This window comes from Eriocheir sinensis, chromosome 45 (genome assembly GCF_024679095.1).
Source record: "Eriocheir sinensis breed Jianghai 21 chromosome 45, ASM2467909v1, whole genome shotgun sequence".
Lineage (NCBI taxonomy): Eukaryota > Metazoa > Arthropoda > Malacostraca > Decapoda > Varunidae > Eriocheir > Eriocheir sinensis.
In genome coordinates, this window is record NC_066553.1 from 13,333,608 (window position 1) to 13,343,607 (window position 10,000).

The window sequence follows — 10,000 nt, forward strand, 5'->3', positions numbered from 1 at the left end:
GTGTGTGGAAGCCCTCCCCCCCAAAAAAAAATAATAATAATAATAATAATTGTGTATAACTCGAAAAAGGAAGCACAAGGGCGTGGGAGAGTAATGAAAGGCAGTAGTATGGTATGAGGAAGATATTTATTATTTTTTTTACAGGAAAGAAAAAAACATTTGTAAAAGTGCGCCCACCCCCTCACAAAAGGTATAGGTGCAAATAATGTTTTAAAATTTATATAACAATGTAAGTGAAAAAAAAAAGTAAATATTGAGTTTGAGAAAAAAAATGGTCTACCAGTTAGATTAAAAAGGTATAGGTGCAAATAATGTTTCAAAATTTATATAACAATGTAGGTGAAAAAAAAAGTAAATATTGAGTTTGAGAAAAAAAAAATAGTCTACCAGTTAAGTTAAAAATGAGAAGAAGCAGAAAAAAACGTGTCAACTTAAGAAAAATAATAATAATAATATGTAAGAAGGAGATGAAAAGAAACTTGTGTGGAAGTATTTTTTTTTTTTTTTTACAGCTAAGGAGGCAGTTAAGGGCGTAAAGAAAAAATATATATAAAAAAAAAACCCCGCTACTCACTGCTCCTGAATAGAGATCAAAGGAGTGTCCAAAACGAGAGGTCAATTTCGGGAGTAGGTTAAAAAAAGTGAAAAGGTGTGGAAATATTATGCGTAGGAAATATAAATGAAAAAAAACAAAGGAAAACCGTACTAAAGCGTAGCAAGAGAAGGGGCCAATCCATAACCCTCCCACAGCCAACGCGACACACTTCCCAATTCTCTTCTTCAGCACCAAAGGACAAAATAGTGACCACCTTAGAGGGCGTGGCTCGGCATGTACGGCGCCTGAGTACACGTGACGGTAATGATGATGGGCGAGGTGATGACAATGGGGCCTTAAGGAGCTGATGATGATGGGAGAGGTGATGACAATGGGGCCTTAAGGAGCTGATGATGATGGGAGAGGTGATGACAATGGGGCCTTAAGGAGCTGATGATGATGGGAGAGGTGATGACAATGGGGCCTTAAGGAGCTGATGATGATGGGAGAGGTGATGACAATGGGGCCTTAAGGAGCTGATGATGATGGGAGAGATGATGACAATGGGGCTTTAAGGAGCTGATGATGATGGGAGAGGTGATGACAATGGGGCCTTAAGGAGCTGATGATGATGGTGGTAGGTGGAAAGTGGGTGGCAGAGAACAACAGCGCCAGACTGTACCATAAGCTTTCGCCGTCTGCTCGGAAAACATACGGTAGTAATTAGTGGTAGGAGGAACAAGAGAGGGAAGAGCAAGGGAAGAAAGGGAGTTTGGGGTATGTTAGTAATTAGGAGGAGGAAGAGGAGGAAGTGGAGGGGAAATAAGGAATGGAGGTAAGGAGACATAGAGGTAATTTTGAGGTAAAGAAAGAGAACGTAAACAAAGAAAATGAGGTTAGGGGCATAGGCGTAATTAGGAAGAAATGGAGGAGGAGGAGGAGGAGGAGGAGGATAAGAAGAAGTAGAAAAAGGAGAAAACATGGAAATAAGTTTAGGGTCATGCGAAAACTTTAGAAGAGAAAAAAAGAGGAGAAGGAGGAGGAGGAGGAGGAAAAAAAGGAATTGAACGGATAAAAATGGGTAAACCGTAATAAAGGAAGGGAAGTAAAAATATATATATGAGTATTTTAAGGAAAGAAATGAAAAATGAAAAAAAAAAGATTAAAAATGGGGGTATGGAGGAGGGGAGGGACAAGAATATTATGGATGAAAATGTGTTAGAAGAAAGCAGGAAAACTAAAATAAAAACACGGATTGAAGCACTTTAAAGAACTAGACAGATTAGGAGAAGATGGGAGAAGGGGCGAGGAAGGAATAAACAAGGAAAGAGAAGTAAACGACACATGATAACGAGAGGAGAGAAGGAAGACGAAGATGAAGACGAAGACGAAGAGGGGGAGGAAGAGGAAGACAGTAATGGAAGACAAAATAACGAGAACAGATACTTAAGAAAGATTAGAGGACACTTTTAGGGAAGATAATTAGTGTGTGTGTGTGTGTGTGTGTGTGTGTGTGTGTGTGTGTGTGTGTGTGTGTGTGTGTGTGTGTGTGTGTGTGTGTGTGTGTGTGTGTGTGTGTGTGTGTGTGTGTGTGTGTGTGTGTGTGTGTGTCTGTGTGTGTGTGTGTGTGTGTGTGTGTGTGGAGGGGCAAGGAAAGGGGAGTGTAACCTAATGTGTGTATGGGTAGGGAGGGAGGTGGAGGGGAGTAATCAAGGGAGTGTGGGGAGATAAGCAGAAAGGTGGAATAGGGTGTAAGATTAGGTGTATGAGTGTGTGTGTGTGTGTGTGTGAGGGGGGGGACTGGGGGGGTGATGATGATGAGGATGTGTGTGTGGTGGGGGGAGAGGATAAAAGGAAAGGCTGGGATCATAAGCTCATAGTTATAAGTAGTTAATAAGAGTATAATCACGCGTCACGTTTTTAGTGTGAGATGCAACAAGACAGGAGAAGAGAGTGTTGTCGTTGTCGTCAGCATCATCATCATTACTAAGCTGTCAACTGAACCGTAGACTCATCCATGCGAAGAGAATAGATGAGAGGAGAGAAAATCCAGACATCAACAGTAACAAAAACAAAAACAACAATAATAACAACAACAACAACAGAGCAGTAACCACAACAACATTAATAAAACAATAACTATTACAAATTCAATTCATTTGTAGGCTATGTGACCAGAGAGAGAGAGAGAGAGAGAGAGAGAGAGAGAGAGAGAGAGAGAGAGAGAGAGAGAGAGAGAGAGAGAGAGAGAGAGAGAGAGAGAGAGAGAGAGAGAGAGAGAGAGAGAGACGAGAGAGACGAGAGAGACGAGACGAGAGATAAGAAAAAGAAAAGAGAAAAAAAGAGGAAAAAGAGAGAAAAGAGAAAAAGAAAAAAAATTTAAAATTAAAAAAGAGAAAAGACAGAAAAAAAGAAAAGTCGAGAGGGATAAGATTTACACGAAAAGGAAAAAAAAAAAAAGATAACTTGGAGAAGGAGGAAAGAGATAACATAGGAGGAGAGCGAGGAGAACATACAAGATAAGGAGGAGGAGGAAGACGAGTCACCTGGGAGAAGAGAAGGAAAACTACATTTGGGAGTGTGAGGAGAGAGAGAGAGAGAGAGAGAGAGAGGGGGTGGGTGGGGGGAGGAGGATTAGGGTTGGGTGAGGGCGGGACGGACGACACGAGGGGAACGGCCCGGGAGCAGGAAATAATTCATGAGTACTTCAGATTCACAGCTGGTTGAGTCTGGCGGGTTCGCGCGGGTGGCGGGGATGCAGGGAAACAATGGTGGTCTTGATTTATTCTTCCCCTTTTTCTGGTCGAGGTAGCTACGCCTTTTCCCTTTTTCTCGTCTTTTTTTAGTCTTTGTTGTAGTCTTTCTCGTCGTCATCGCAATCGTCGTCGTTGTCATTGTCGTTGTAGCTGTCGTTCTCATCTTTACCGTCCTCGTCACGGTAGGAAAGCGGACACGTAGGATGAGCAACAGGACCTGCTTGCCACCAACATCTTTTTTGTCAACGTTTCGACTCTTTCATGAGTCATCATCAGGGCCAGAAAAGAACATAAAATCACGATAAAACAATACAAACAATGTGCATGAAAATAAAAGACACTACATATTACAATTTAAAAGATGAGTACATATTTGATCGTGGGTAGACTCTATAAAAAAAAAAAAAAGCGATACGTTACGACAGAAAACTGCATAGAAAGGGCGTAACTTAACAATATACCAAACACCGGGGAAAAAAAACGTAAACGAACCTTTAATAATGCACGCTAGCGGTATAGAAGGTTCCTGTGTGCAGAGTGAAAGCTACAGTCTTCGTGTGAGAAAGGACTCGTCTATTAAGCGTGACATGTTGTGTGAGGAGTTGTACAAAAAGAGTAACATCATTGCTATATCGGATCACCCTATTAATAGCAAAGATTTTTTTATATTTTTTACTGAGTTTCTCTCCCATTCTTCATTTCTGCCTTTCCTTCGCTTGCCGTCTAATGTATTCTCTTGCTACGCTCAAGGTCGTGAACTCTAACCTTTATTCTGGTCTCTTCTTCATTTGTATAAGGTACAGAAAATAACTCATGTATTCCCCTGTTCTCCTTATCTTCCTTCTTCTTTACCTTACCATACTTCACCGTTATTTAAATCCTCATTCATTATATTCATTTTATTCTATATTTTGCAAGTTTTTACACACACACACACACACACACACACACACACACACACACACACACATTACATAATAAATACGTTCTTTTCCCTCCCATCCTCTCCTTTCCTGATCGTTGTTTCCCCATTCATTATATTTTTGGACTTAAGCATTTGTATTTTCTTCTAAATATATATATATATAGTGCAAACATGATATTAGTTCTCCTTTCCTCCCCTGCTTCCTTAACTTTACCATACCTTACTCTCCTTTCCTTTCCTTTCTTTCCCTTTCTTTGTCTCTCTTACCATCATTTTCTTCATTTTTTTCCTTTTTCGCGTTTTTTTCTGATATTTTTTCATCCATTACACTTTGAAAAATATGCAACTGTTCTCCCTTAATCATTTTTGCACTTCCAATATTTTTTTTTCTCTTCTTTCATGATATCCACTTCCTTTCCTCCTCCTCCTCCTCCTCCTCACATTATTCCTACTCCTCATATCCTCTCTCCTTGAATTCCAACCATTTTCCTTCCACTTCCTCCTCCTCTTCCTCTTCTTCTTGTCCTGTTCCTTTTCTTCTTCTTTTTTCTCTTCTTGTACTTCATCCATTTCCCTTCCTCCTCTTCCTCTTCTTCTTGTCCTGTTCCTTTTCTTCTTCTTTTTTCTCTTCTTGTACTTCATCCATTTCCCTTCCTCCTCTTCCTCTCCTTCTTGTCTTGTTTCTTTGTTTCTTTTTTTCTCTACTTGTACTTCATCCATTTCCCTTCCTCCTCTTCCTCTCCTTCTTGTCTTGTTTCTTTGTTTCTTTCTTTCTCTACTTGTATTTCATCCATTTCCCTTCCTCCTCTTCCTCTCCTTCTTGTCTTGTTTCTTTGTTTCTGTTTTCTCTCCTTGTATTTCATCCATTTCCCTCCCTCCTCTTCCTCTCCTTCTTGTCTTGTTTGTTTGTTTTTCTCTCCTTGTACTTCATCCATTTCCCTCCCTCCTCTTCTATCTCCTTGTTCTGTTCCTCCTTCCTTCTTTCTCGTCTTTGTACTTTCATTTCATTCATTTTGTTCCTTCCTAATTACTCCTCCCCTTCTTTCTCTTCCTTTTTACAATTCTTCTGTTCCTTCAATATTTCCTTTTTTCTTCCTCCTCTGTTCGTCCTATTCCTTCGATTTTTCTTTTTTCTATGATTTATACTTCCTCTAGTAATTCTCTCTCTCTCTCTCTCTCTCTCTCTCTCTCTCTCTCTCTCTCTCTCTCTCTCTCTCTCTCTCTCTCTCTCTCTCTCTCTCTCATCCACTCACCCCATACCTTCTGTTACATTTTCTTTTCATATAATTGAACTAAAGAAAGGGAGACTAAACAGAATTACATATTTTTTTTTTAACGGCCACCTTTATTATTATTATTATTATTATTATTATTATTATTATTATTATTTTTAGCTTCTGATCTCATAAAGGAAAGTTTTATTTCTTTCCACTTCATTGTTTCTCCGTCTCATTAATCCTTAACAATACACACAAGACTGACCCTTTGTTTTCTTTGCACATTTTACTTTTCTTATAAAAAACACATGATGAAAGAGTTTACCTGTGAATGACGTACGGTGTGTGTGTGTGTGTGTGTGTGTGTGTGTGTGTGTGTGTGTGTGTGTGTGCAGCGAAGCAAGGTATGAAAGATAAAGGGGAAGGAATGGAGAGAAGAAATAACAAGAAAATGCTGAAGGAGGAATATGACAGAATGAAACTGGAGAGCAAAGTTAGAGAATGTTAAAGAATTTGTGAGACGAAAATATCAAACGAGAATGAAAGAAATAGAGAATCGGAGGAGTTTTAGAAAGGATGGCATATTAGGAGGATGGGAAGGAAAGCGACAAAGAAAAGATAATTGGAATGGTGATGACGGAAAGAAAAATATGAAAAAAAATAGAGAATATACAGAGAAAAAATATAGAAAAAGATGGAAAAATCAGAGAAAAGGCAGTAAAACAAGCATAAAAAATAACAAAAAGATAACTAAAATGAATGACAGAAGAGGAAATGGTCGAACTGAATGGAAAGGAGGAGCTAAATGGATGAATAATGAAGAAAAGAAAAACATGATTGATGTGGAAAAATAAAAAAAACAAAAGAATGAACAAAGAAATAAATAAAAAATGTTAAGGATATGAGAAAATAAAAACCACGGCAATGAAAAAAGAAAGAAAAATAGAAAAGAAAACGGGAGCGACAAGAAAAAAAAAACAGCGAAATATAATTATAAAAAACGCAAAAACAGAAACTGGAGGAATTTAAATGCAAAAAAAATAATATATCCTTTTCTCGACTTCACTTTTCTTTTTTCTTTCCTTCCCGTACCTGCAGCCTCCTTCCTTCCTTCCCATTACCCTTCTCTCCCCTCCACCCGCTTCCATCCCACCTCCTCCTCCTCCTCCTCCTACTGCTCCTCCTTCCTCTTCTTCCTCCTCCCATTCTCCGTCACCGCCAGCCAGCCTCACTGTCTCATCTCTTACTCTCACTCCAAACTTTCCACGCCTCCTCCTCCTCCTTCCTCTTCTTTTTCTCCTCCTCCTCCTCCTCATCATCATCATCATCATTCTTATTTTCCACCTCTTCCTCCTCCTCTTTCTCCACTCTTCTTCTTGTTCTTGTGTTTTTCCCTAATCTTGTTTTCTGCTCATTCCTCCTCCTCCTCCTCCTCCTCCTCCTCCTCCTCTTACCACTGAAACATTCTTATCACAGCGACAAACAAGGCAGACAGTAGAGCTATTGCAGTTACATAATATACCCCCTCTCTCTCTCTCTCTCTCTCTCTCTCTCTCTCTCTCTCTCTCTCTCTCTCTCTCTCTCTCTCTCTCTCTCTCTCTCTCTCTCTCTCTCTCTATTCTTTTGTTAATTCTCCATAGTCTTTCACGTAACTGTCTCTCTCTCTAATCCCTGAACATCACACACCCGCCAATCATCTTTCCCTTCTATCCCAAGACGTGTTATTTTTCTACTATCTCGCTGCCTGCCTCTTCATCAACACCTCCCTACCTCCTCACCTGTGTACCTATGCTATCTATTTACTGACCTGTCCTCTTCCCTTCCCTCACCGTTGTCCTTTCCCTTCCTCTATGACTCCCATCCTTCCTCACTCCCTTCTGCCATTCCCTCCTTCCCTCCCTTCTAATCGCTTAAGTGGAGCATCTAATTTGAACTTTGGTTTACATAACATCCTATGCATTTCAAGGAGAGAGAGAGAGAGAGAGAGAGAGAGAGAGAGAGAGAGAGAGAGAGAGAGAGAGAGAGAGAGAGATATGTATGATTGTGTATTTGTGTGTGTGTGTGTGTTTAAATGTGAGGAGATGTGTGTGCTGATGATGATGATAATAATAATAATAATAATAATAATAATAATAATAATAATAATAATAATAATAATAATAATAATAATAATAATAATAATAATAATAATAATAATAATAATAATAATAATAATAATAATAATAATAATAATAATAATAATAATAATAATAATAATAATAATAATAATAATAATAATAATAATAATAATAATAATAATAATAATAATAATAATAATAATAATAATAATAACAATAACATCAACACAACTACCATCAATTAAACAAACTCCACAACCGCATACAAATAATTCAACACATTTTCACACCACGTTCAAACAAATCCATAAATCCCACATTAATCAATTTTAATGCTCAAACATGCAGTGATTTAGTGGATTATTATGTACGCCAACAACTTTTTTTAATGAGTACATGTATCACGCACCGGCGGCTCGTCAACTGTGCATCGGGAGTGGCGGGGAATGCATTGGTGGAGAGTCATGGTCCGGTTGTTTGTTTCCATTACTATTGTTATTATTATTATTCCCAGTTCGCTTATGATGATGAGCCATTCGCTAAAATTCTAAGAGAAATAGGCAGGCAGGCAGACAGACAGACGGACAGACGAAGAGGCAGAAAACAGACATATAGACAGACAGACAGGCAGATAGCAAACAAAGCCATATATACAGATAAAGATAGACAGACAGACGTACACATACATACAAACAGACAGACTGAGACAGATAGACAGGAAGACAGACAGACAGCAAACAAAGACATATAGACAGACAGACAGGCAGATAGCAAACAAAGCCATATATATAGATAAAGATAGACAGACAGACGTACACATACATACAAACAGACAGACTGAGACAGATAGACAGGAAGACAGACAGACAGCAAACAAAGACATATAGACAGACAGACACAAACAGGCAGACAGACAGAGACAAACAGAATGAGACAGACATAGTAAAAAAAAACAATGGGGTGGCTGAAGACGTTGAGAAGTTAGGTCACCTGACTGGCTAACCAACTAACTAACTCACTCAATGATCTGAATAACTAAATGACGAGCTCACCCACAGATCTGACCGGCCGACTGACTGACTGACTTAAGGACGTGAAAGTGTTGATTGTTGCAGCAGGTAAACTGGAGACGCTGAAGGTGCTGTGAGCTGTGGAAGTGCTGAGTTAGGTGTTGCTGGAGAATAGTGTTTCCCAAGGTGTTGCGAGGCAGGTGTTGTGTGTCTGGTGCAGGTGTTGGATGGATGGTTTACGAGTCAGGAGAAGAGGAAGAGGTTGGAGTAGGAGAAGGAGGAAGAGAAGGAGGAGGAAGAGGCAGCTTGGGAGTGTGACTGTTGTTCGAGGAAGGGGATAAGGAAGAGACTGGAGGAAAATGTAGGAGGAGGAGGAGGAGGATATAGAAGAAAAGAAAAAGAAGGAGGAGGAGGAGAAAGAGGAAACAGAGCAGAGAAAAGAGGAAAGGAAAGAGGAATGGATAGGGAGAAAGGAAGGAGGAAAAGAGGAAGGGGAAACAAGGAGCAACAAGAGGAATGACTGGTGCGCGGGGAACAGATAAAGGATGAATTGAGGGGAGGGGGAGATGGCAAGAGGCGAAACAAAGTGTAAGGGGAAGAGGTGGGCGCGGTACTCAAAAATCAGCAGTGCGGTTGCGGTAATGCGGTCCCATTTTTTACTTTCTCAGTGCGGTACGCGGTGTGCGGTACTGCGGTAGCGGTAGTCAAATAAAAAAAAAATACTTCAGTGCCTATCCTGGCTATCCAAACAAAGGAAACATGTTTAAAATAGTGCAATTGCCTTAAATTACAATAGATTTTTCCAATATAAGGAAGGAAGGAAGGAAGGAGGGATGGTGCGACCCTGAATAACAGTAACCAGGGAGGAAAGGTAGGGAGGATACGGGGAAGTGAAGGGGAAGGGGAGGAGGGGAGGAAGTGGAGGAATTCTCCGGCGTTTGAGCGAAAACGAAAGATTACTAATATAGGAAAGTCATGGCGGGAAGAGTGTGAAACATTATTCAAACTGTCCAGCATGTTAAGATAAAACACATCAACTGGTAATAGCGAGACATCGACCGTGGGAAAGCTCTAAGCACTGGCGGCTCAGCAAAGCAACCACGTGGGAATTTGAATCGAGGAGATAATAATAATAGTAATAACAATAAATTATTATTATTATTATTATTATTATTATTATTATTATTATTATTATTATTATTATTATTATTATCAAACAATATTGATCTTGGCTACATTGAAGAGAGAGAGAGAGAGAGAGAGAGAGAGAGAGAGAGAGAGAGAGAGAGAGAGAGAGAGAGAGAGAGAGAGAGAGAGAGAGAGAGAGAGAGAGAGAGAGAGAGAGAGAGAGAGAGAGAGAGTCATCGAAGAGTAAATATAAACAATGAGTGCATCCTCTCCTCATGACGCAGACAGAGGAAGGAAGATACGCAGGAAACC

At 39.7% G+C, this 10,000-nt stretch overlaps 1 protein-coding gene across 1 annotated transcript in view; it reads left to right on the plus strand.

Moving 5' to 3' along the window:
* LOC126980800 (spermatogenesis associated 6-like protein) overlaps positions 1 to 10,000 on the plus strand; it is a 37,303-nt gene that overhangs the window by 1,019 nt on the left and 26,284 nt on the right. The gene's annotated exons all lie outside the window — the stretch shown is intronic.